This window comes from Dasypus novemcinctus, chromosome 4 (assembly GCF_030445035.2).
Source record: "Dasypus novemcinctus isolate mDasNov1 chromosome 4, mDasNov1.1.hap2, whole genome shotgun sequence".
Taxonomy (NCBI): Eukaryota; Metazoa; Chordata; class Mammalia; order Cingulata; family Dasypodidae; genus Dasypus; species Dasypus novemcinctus.
In genome coordinates, this window is record NC_080676.1 from 92,249,971 (window position 1) to 92,258,914 (window position 8,944).

The 8,944-nt window shown below is 39.9% G+C and overlaps 1 pseudogene; it reads left to right on the forward strand.

Moving 5' to 3' along the window:
- Window positions 1-1,978: 1,978 nt before the first annotated feature.
- LOC101428183 (mitogen-activated protein kinase 1-like) lies at window positions 1,979-7,866 on the forward strand (annotated as a pseudogene).
- Window positions 7,867-8,944: the final 1,078 nt, after the last annotated feature.

Consider the following 8,944-nt stretch of genomic DNA (forward strand, 5'->3'; position numbering starts at 1 on the left):
TGTCTGCCCCAGGGTAGTTTTTAATACTCTCCTTCATAAATGGATGAATAAAGAGCTGCAGACACATAAATAAGTACATGAAGACAAAAAGAAGCCTCTAGAAGTTGAAGAACTCAGAAGTAAAGCCACAGAAGAAGCAGCCCTAAGCTGAAGGCAATGGGGCCTGGAGCAGAGAGGAGAGACAATCAGAGATCATCATTTGCCTTATCATCCATAGCCACCACTCAGGAAGAAAGTATCTCCTGATGGTACCTTGATTTGGACACTTTCATGGCCCCAAAACTGTAAGCTTTTAACCTAGAAATTCCCATTGTAAAAAATAAACAATTTCAGGTATATTGCTCCCAGCAGCTTTTATAAAACTAAAACAGGTGGAAAGGAAGAAGAAAAAGAGTGAGCAGACCCTAGGAGACCTATGGGACACCATTATGGGAGTCCCAGAAGGATAAAAAAGAAAGGTGAAGAAGCAATATTAAAAGAAATAATGGCAGAAAACTTTCCAGATTTAATGAAAGACATGGATATGCATATTTAAGAAGCCCAATGAACACCAAACAGAATAAACTTAAGGAGAACCATACCCAGGTGCATAGTAATTAAATTATTCAATGACAAAGACAAGGATAGTTCTGAAAGTTGCCAGAGAAAAGCAACAGGTTTTGTACAAGGGAATCCAATACAATTAAGTGCCGGTTTCTCCCTCAAAAACCATGTATGCAAGAAGGCAGTTTTATGAAATATTTAAAGGACTGAAAAAAAAAATTGTGAACCAAGAATTTATACCTGGCAAGACTTTCTTGTGAAAATGAGGAAGAGAGTAAGACATCTCCAGATAAGCAAAAACCAAGGGAGTCTGTGACCACTAGATCTGTCCTACAAACAATCCCAAGGGAAGTTCTTCAGACTGAAAGGAAAGGGCATTAGAAAGTGGATCAAAGTATCATAAAGAAATAAACAACTCCATAAAGGCAACAGTTTGGGTAATTATGAATTTACTCCAGTTGCTATGGAGTGAGTTGCTATATTGAGCATAGGAAGTGATTCATCATGTCTTGCAGAATTAATAAATGAATTCAACAAAGTGGTGGGGTACACTCAAAAAGCACTACACTATATTCTATACACTAGTAATGAACAATCTGAAGAAGAAATCAAGAAGAAATGAAATTACAGTATCAACTAAAATATTAAATATTTGTGACTAAATCTAACCAAGGGTGTAGAAGATCTGTACACAGCAATCTACTAAGCATTGCTATAGGAAATCAAAGAAGATATAAATAAATGGAAGGACATTCTGTGTTCATATATTGGAAGACTAAATATTTTTAAGATGTTTATTCCACCTAAGGTCATTTACAGATTCAAGACAATCCCAATCAAAATTCCAACAGCCTTCTTGGAAGAAATGGAAAAGCCAATCTAAATTAATATGGAGGGAAATGGACTTGGCCCAGTGGTTGGGGTGTCCATCTACCACATGGGAGGTCCACGGTTTGAACCCCGGGCCTCCTTGACCTGTGTGGAGCTTGCCCATGCGCAGTGCTGATGCGTGCGGGGAGTGCCATGCTGCGCAGGGGTGTCCCCCGCGTGGGGGAGCCCCGCGCGCAGGGAGTGCACCCCTGGGGAGAGCCGCCCAGCGTGAAAGCCCAGCGTGAAGGAGGGTGCAGACTGCCCAGGAGTAGCGCCACCCACACTTCCCGTGCCACTGACGACAACAGAAGCGGACAAAGAAACAAGACGCACCAAATAGACACAGAGAACAGACAACGGGGGGAGGGGGGGCGGAATTAAATGAATAAAAATTAAAAAATAAAAAATAAATTAATATGGAAAGGAAAAGTGTGTTTCAAATGGTAAAAGCCATCTTCAAAAAGAATAATTAAATTGAATTATTTTAATTGAATAATTAAAAAGAATTGGGACTCATTCTTCCCAATCTCAAAACTTATTACAAAGGCACAGCAATCAAAACAACATGGTACTACTGGCAAGATCACCAGTCAATCAGGCAGACATGCAGGCAGGCAGTTGGTCCAAGAGATCATGGGCTCTCCTGCTTATCCAGCAGTGTTCTCCTTTCTCCTCCATGGCAGAATTAGGGGAATTGGTTGTCCATCTAGGTGGACTGGTAGGAGCTGAGATGCATCTACAGAGCCTCAAGTTCACTTCAGCGATGGCAGCCTGGCAGCCAACATGGTGGCAGCAGTAGTGGGCAGGGGCCCCAAGATGGTCTGTGCACAGGTGTTTGATGTGGGGCTGTGCTACACCTACTTCTATATCAGCAGTTGTAGGTGTTTTCTGATTATGATAGTATCAACAAAGTTTGGGTAGCTATCAAGAAAATCAGTCCTTTTGAGCACCAGACCTGTTGCCAGAGAACACCGAGAGAGATAAAAATCTTATCTCACTTCAGACATGAGAACACCATTGGAATAATTGTTATCCAAGCTCCATCCAGTAAGCAAAGAAAAGATATAGATATATCATACAGGACCTCCTGGGAACAGATCTTTACAAACTCTTGAAGACACAACACCTCAGCAATGACTCTACCTTCTTTTTCCTTTATTAGATCCCCCAAGGGTCAAAATATATCCATTCACTAATATTCTGTTCCATGACCTCAAACTTTCCACCCTACTGCTCCCCTGGAGAAAAAGCCATGAGCGCTTGAGAGAATGTATATCCTGTTGATTTGGATGCAATGTTCTGTATATGCCTGTTATGTCTAGCTCATTTATTATATTGTTCAAGTTCTCTGTTTCCTTGTTGATCCTCTGTCTAGTTGTTGTACCTATTGATGTGAGTGGTGTATTGAAGCCTCCAATTATTGTAGAGATATCTGTTTCTCCCTTCAGTGTTTGCCAGAATTTGCCTCATATATTTTGGGGCACCATGGTTAGGTGCATAGATAATTATGATTATCATTTTTTCCTGGTGGATTGCCCCTTTAATTAATATATAATGGTCTTCTATATCTCATATAACATTTTGAATTTAAAGTCTGCTTTGTCTGATGTTAGTATAGCTACCCTTGTTCTTTTTTGGTTGCTGTTTTTGTGGCATATCTTTTTCCAACCTTTCACTTTCAGCTTATTTGTATCCTTAAGTCTAAAGTGAGTCTCTTGTAGACAGCATAAGAATGGCTCACATTTTTTTTAATCCATTCTGTCAGCCTGTGTCCTTTGATTGGGGAGTTTGTTCCATTAACATTCAACATTATTAGAGTAAAGACATTAGTTTGCTTCAATCACTTTATGTTTTGGTTTTCATATGTCATATCTTATATTTGTCTGTTTTTAGCATTTTGGTTAAGCATTCTGATAATCTTCATTTCTAGACTCTACTTCAAGCCTCTCTCCCCTGTCTTTCCCTTGCAGGCCACAGAACTCCCTTTACTGAGTCCTATAGTGCTGGCCTGTTGTTTACACACTATCCTAGATCCTGTTCATCTGTGATGAACTCACACTCATTTTTTTCATAAGGTTTTCCTTTTAACTTTATTTTTAAAGAAGTTTTAGATTACAGAAAATTAACATCAAAAGTATAATAGATTCCCATACAACTCGCCCCCTCCCCTTCCCACATTTTCACCTATTAATAACATCTTACATTAATGTGGTACATTTTTTACAATTGATGAACAAATATTCAAGCATTGATACAAACCTTGGGCTATAGTTTACATTATGGGTTACACTTTGTCCACACAATTTTATAGGTTTTCCAAAATACACTATGACTGTACCTGTCATTGCAATATAATGCAGAACAACTCCATGCCCTAAAAATGCCCTATGTTCCACCTGTTCATCCCTTCCCCTCCCCTCAGAACCTCTGGTAACCACTATCTTTATATCAATGTTATAAGTTCTTCCTTTACTACAATATAATGTTAACTTTGGTCAATGGTTGTGTTTCTACCTTATGTTTATTCATTACTCAGTCTTGAGGATTTTGAGATGGTGATGCCTGCTCTGCTTCAAATTGAAAAGGGGCTTAGATCTTATGGGGCAGATGGTAGAAACTGTTTTGCTTGCAGTTGTAGGTACTCTTCATTTTTTGGAATGGGGTTTGTCCATCATCATCATTTTGTTAGTTGTCCTGGTGTCTGATGAACTGGAGCTTGAGGTGTTGGCTACAACTCTGCTGAGATTCAGGACTCAATGTTCATATGAACAGACCAAAGATTTACATTTTGGGGACATATATTAATGGATACAGTGCTAATTATAGGTTCAAATAAAAGGGGTAGAAAAATCCTGAGTAGGGAAATTATAAATGAGTCTATCTCTGCAACATTGGAAAAATAAGCTATCATATATTCCAATGGGGTGCTGGTTTCAGAGGTGTCTTGCCTCTGGTGTCTGATGTCCCTGGAGCCCTCAAGACAACTCTTGTTTAAGGCTTTGTTTACCATGTCAGTTATTGAAATCTGTCTGAGACCTGCCTGCAAAGTTGTAACCTTTGGAATGAACTCCCAACCCATTTTTAAATCCCTGAGCCATAAAAACTCTTTAGTATTTAATGTTACCCCCTTTTTTCAAGGTCTTTTTCCAAATCCATCACAGGTTGACACTTGGTAATAATACCTCGATGACTGGGAGGCTCATGCCCAGGAATTGTCCCATGCTGGGAAGAAAGAAGTGAGTTTATTTAGAGAGTTTGGTTTAGAGAGAGGACACATTTTAGTAACAGAGAGGTCTTCAGGAGGTAACTCTTAGGCAATAGAAATTATTAAGCTAAGTTTCAATTTTCCAAGAATAAGGTTCATAAATACAAGTATTAATATGGATGACTAGGCATATTGGTCTGTTTTCTTTTATTAGGCACAGCCTCTGTACTCTAGAGATTCTTGCAGGACTCCTCAGGATGGGAATTTAATCTTTTGTTGGTTATTGTGTGGTCCTCCACCCACTGAGATAATACCCTATGACCACATGAATGCATTCATATTCCATAGAGGCATGCCCCAGGTGCACCATTCCCCACATATCCCCCCACCACTGACACTCTGCCTCAGTGATCCTCACCTGCCATTGTAGCCAAAAGAACACTCCCACAATAGTGTTTTCAACCATAGTTCATCTGTGCATTCTTCCAGTCCTGCCCCCATTTTATGGATACCTGAACCCAACCCACCAGCCTCACTCACACTCACACTCCAGCATCATTGGCCCCATTCACATTGCTGCACACCCATCACCCCCATCCTACTAAGCCTCCCCATCCACCTTATCATATGTTCTGCCCAGATTGAGCATCAGCTCATCACTCTCTACTCCCTATGTATCTCCTGGTAGCCTATCTTCCAGACTCTACCTCTGTGAGTCTGCTTAATATCCTTAGTTCATTTCAGTTTGATCATGCAATATTTGTCCTTCAGTGACTGGCTTACTTTACTCAAAATGTGTTATCTACATATAATGAAATATTACTCAGCTATAAGAAGGAATGAAGTATTGACCACATGTGAAAATGTAAATGAGCCACCCTCATTTTTGAAGAACAATTTTGCCAGGTAAATAATTCTTAGTTAGTAGGGTTTTTTTTTTTCTTCTAGTACCTAAAATATATCATACCACTGCTTTCTCACCTCCATGGTTTCTGCTGAGAAATTGGCACTTAGTCTTATTGCAAGTCTCTTGTTTGTAACAAATTGCTTTTCTCTTTCTGCTTTCAGAATTCTCTCCTTATCTTTGGCATTTGGCATTCTAATAAGTATGTGTCTTGGAGTAGGTCTATTCAGATTTATTCTGTTTAGGGTATGCTGGGCTTCTTGAACATCTATTTTCTTGTCGTTTATTGGAGTTGGGAAATTTTAGGCAATTTTTTTCTAAAATATTCTTTTGCTGCTTTTCTCTTTTCCTTTCTCTTTTCCTTCTAGGACTCCCATGACACACATTCATTGCCCTGACCCCCTGTTCACCTTTTTTCCCATTCTTTTCTTGATCTGTTCTTCTGTTGTTTCAATTTCACCAGTTCTATCTTCTAATTCACTGATTCTCTCTTCTGCCATTTCAAATTTGTTGCTGTATACCTCTAATATACTTTTATTCTCATCCTCTATGTCTGTTATTCTCATTAAATCAGTTATTTTTCCACCTAACTTTTCAAATTCTTCTTTGTGCTCACCCAGTGTCTTTTTAATGTCTTTTATCTCTTTTAGCCATATTGTCAGTCAACTCCTTGAATTGATTTATATTTGTTTGACTATCATTGATTAGTTATTTCAAATCTTTTATCTCATCATTCATTTTTATTTGTTCCTTTGACTGGGCTGCATCTTACTGTTTCTTAGTATGGCTTGTAATTTTTTGCTGATGTCTAGGAATCTGATTATGATATTGTGTTTTCTCTGATAGTCAGTTTCTCTTTCTTGTCTAGAATTTTTTTGTTGACAGACTGTTACAGTTCTTTTTTGATTCTTGGTTCAAGTTATTCTAGGTCTTTAAAATTTCCCCTATTTAACAGATCAAAACAGGGCCAAGGACCCTCTAAAGGGGTGCAGACCAGTTTCCAGGGCCTTGGAAAGTGGGGCAGTAAAGATGCCTGGGGTGCACTTTTATGACCTGTCGGCAGGTGGCACTCTTCAGCCTATGGAAAAAATGTGGTCACTTAAACCACGGCTGGGCTGAGCGACAGGTGTGGAAATGATCCTGAAGAGTTCCCTTCCATTCTGGCTATTCAGATCTGTGCTCCACAGTTCAAACTTACCTATCAGATGCCACTCACTTCCATTGGCTGCACCTTCCCTTTTCCCAGGGAGAAAGAACTCACTGCTCCCCTCTGAATCAGAGGCAGCCAGTTCTGGTCAGTAAGGAGGGCATTTGAGAAGGCAGGATATTTTTAGTTTTCTGCTAGCTGCTTGGCTGGGATGGAGGAAAACTGTGGCATCCCATAGTCAAATTCACTGGCCAAAAGCTGGATCAGCAGCGGGTTGTTTCCCTCCCTCTCCCCAATCCTGGGGAAGTGGACCTCTGTGACCCTCTCAGTTCATGGTTGCATGTCAGGTACTGGGTGACATGAAGCTGTGTGCCCTGAGAGTGGGTGTTTGGTGCCTGCAACAACAGAGTCCCAAGTTACTCACATATGCTCATTGCAGTTTCTCTATCTCTTTGCCCCTCTTTTTCCTGGGTGTTTCCCAGCAGAACTGTAAAACAGTTACTCTGGACAGTTTCTGTCTGTCATTTTGGCTGTTTTTCTGAGAGAGAAGTGAGCCCTGTCACTTTAATCCTTTATGTTCTTGTAAGTTCACCCCAACCTGCTACTCAACACCACCTGTGTCTTGGTCTGCATTGCAGATCCAGATCATGATCACACAAGGTTCCTGACAGAGTATGTAGGCACACATTAGCACAGGGCTCTGGAGATGATTTTGAATTCCAAGGGTTAAACCAGGTCCACTGGCATTTGATCTGTAGTCTGTATTCTGAAAGAGATGCTCTCCAACACGTCTATCTTTCTAGGAAAGCATTATCTCAAGTAGCTGAACCCCATTCTGGGTATTCTTGGATCCCCATCCCAGAAAGTCCTGAAATGTATAATAAATTTGAAATCTATAATCTATTTACCTTCTCTTCCACACAAAAATAAGTTGCATGGAATAGGCTGTTCCAAAATGTTGATTCCAAAGCTCTGTACTTACTGAATAAAATGTTGACATTCAACCCTCAGAAGGCGATGGAAGTATAACAGGCTCTGGCCCACCCATACCTGAAGCAGAATTATAATCCAAGCAATGAGTCTATTTCTGAAGCACCATTCAAGTTTGACATAGAATTGGATGACTTATCTAGGGAAAAGCTCAAAGAACTCATTTTTGAAGAGACTGCAAGATTCTAACCAGGATACAGATCTTAAATTTGTCTGGATAAGGGCATAGAGGACTGAACTTGCTTAGACATCAGACTTCTTCCTTCCAGTTCTTGAACCTTGGTTCTATCTCCAGCTGGTCTTGGCATATCCACCTTCATTTCTTTGAGCTGTTTGGAGGGGCAGTTTCTGGTCATTTTCATTTTTACTTTCAAAAAATTTCTTCAGTCCAGAGAATTGCCCTGGACCCCTGTGTGTCACCCTCAGTGGTATGCAGCAGTACATACTTTCAGTGCACCTGCTGCTTACTATTATTTTAGTTACTAATTGCTGCCTGGTTTGAAAGATGAAGTGATTCCTTCTTCTTCTGAATCCTCCATACTGCCCTGCTGACTAAGGCAGGCCTACCAGAGATAGGTCTTTTCTAGCTTCCACCTCCTCACTGGTGTCTTACTTTGTGATAAGGAAGGCAACTACCTAGGGCACTTTAAGTAAGTGATGGCTTCTTATCTGCACTTCTACTTTTAACCATAACTATCTCCTCAGAGCAGAAGCTTGTGTAAATACCCTTGGATCACATCGCAGACTGCTGCAGGAGTTCCTGCCTAGATAATTCTCTGGTGGCACCTGTCAGCCATCTTTTCATGTTAGTCACTAACATATTTAAGATACGTGCAGTATGCTCAGCTTTTATGAAATTCAGGCATTTTTCTAAATGTAAAAGAAGTGTATTGAACCAAACAATTTCACTCAGTGGTTGTACCATGATTCCTTGTACCATTTGTAGATATATAACATTTGCCTAAACGTGTATTATATGCAGTACTGAGTGTTTGCAAGCCTGATATAAAAAGAATTTAATGTGGCAACTTCACTCAGCATTTGGTGATACCATGATATGAAAATTATCTGGAAAATTAGGGAACAGGTTAGAGCTTCATGCACAGGTCCTGTGAATACCCATGACAAGGTATGGATTTCAGTAACTACAGTCAATGCCTAAGGAGATAGCACAGAGGAACACTGCTTCTTTAAATGAGAAAGTGTGATATTCTTTTTCCTTCTACAGTATACAGTGCCTCGAGTTCATTTTCCAACCTACAATATAACAATTTATAATAAAGCC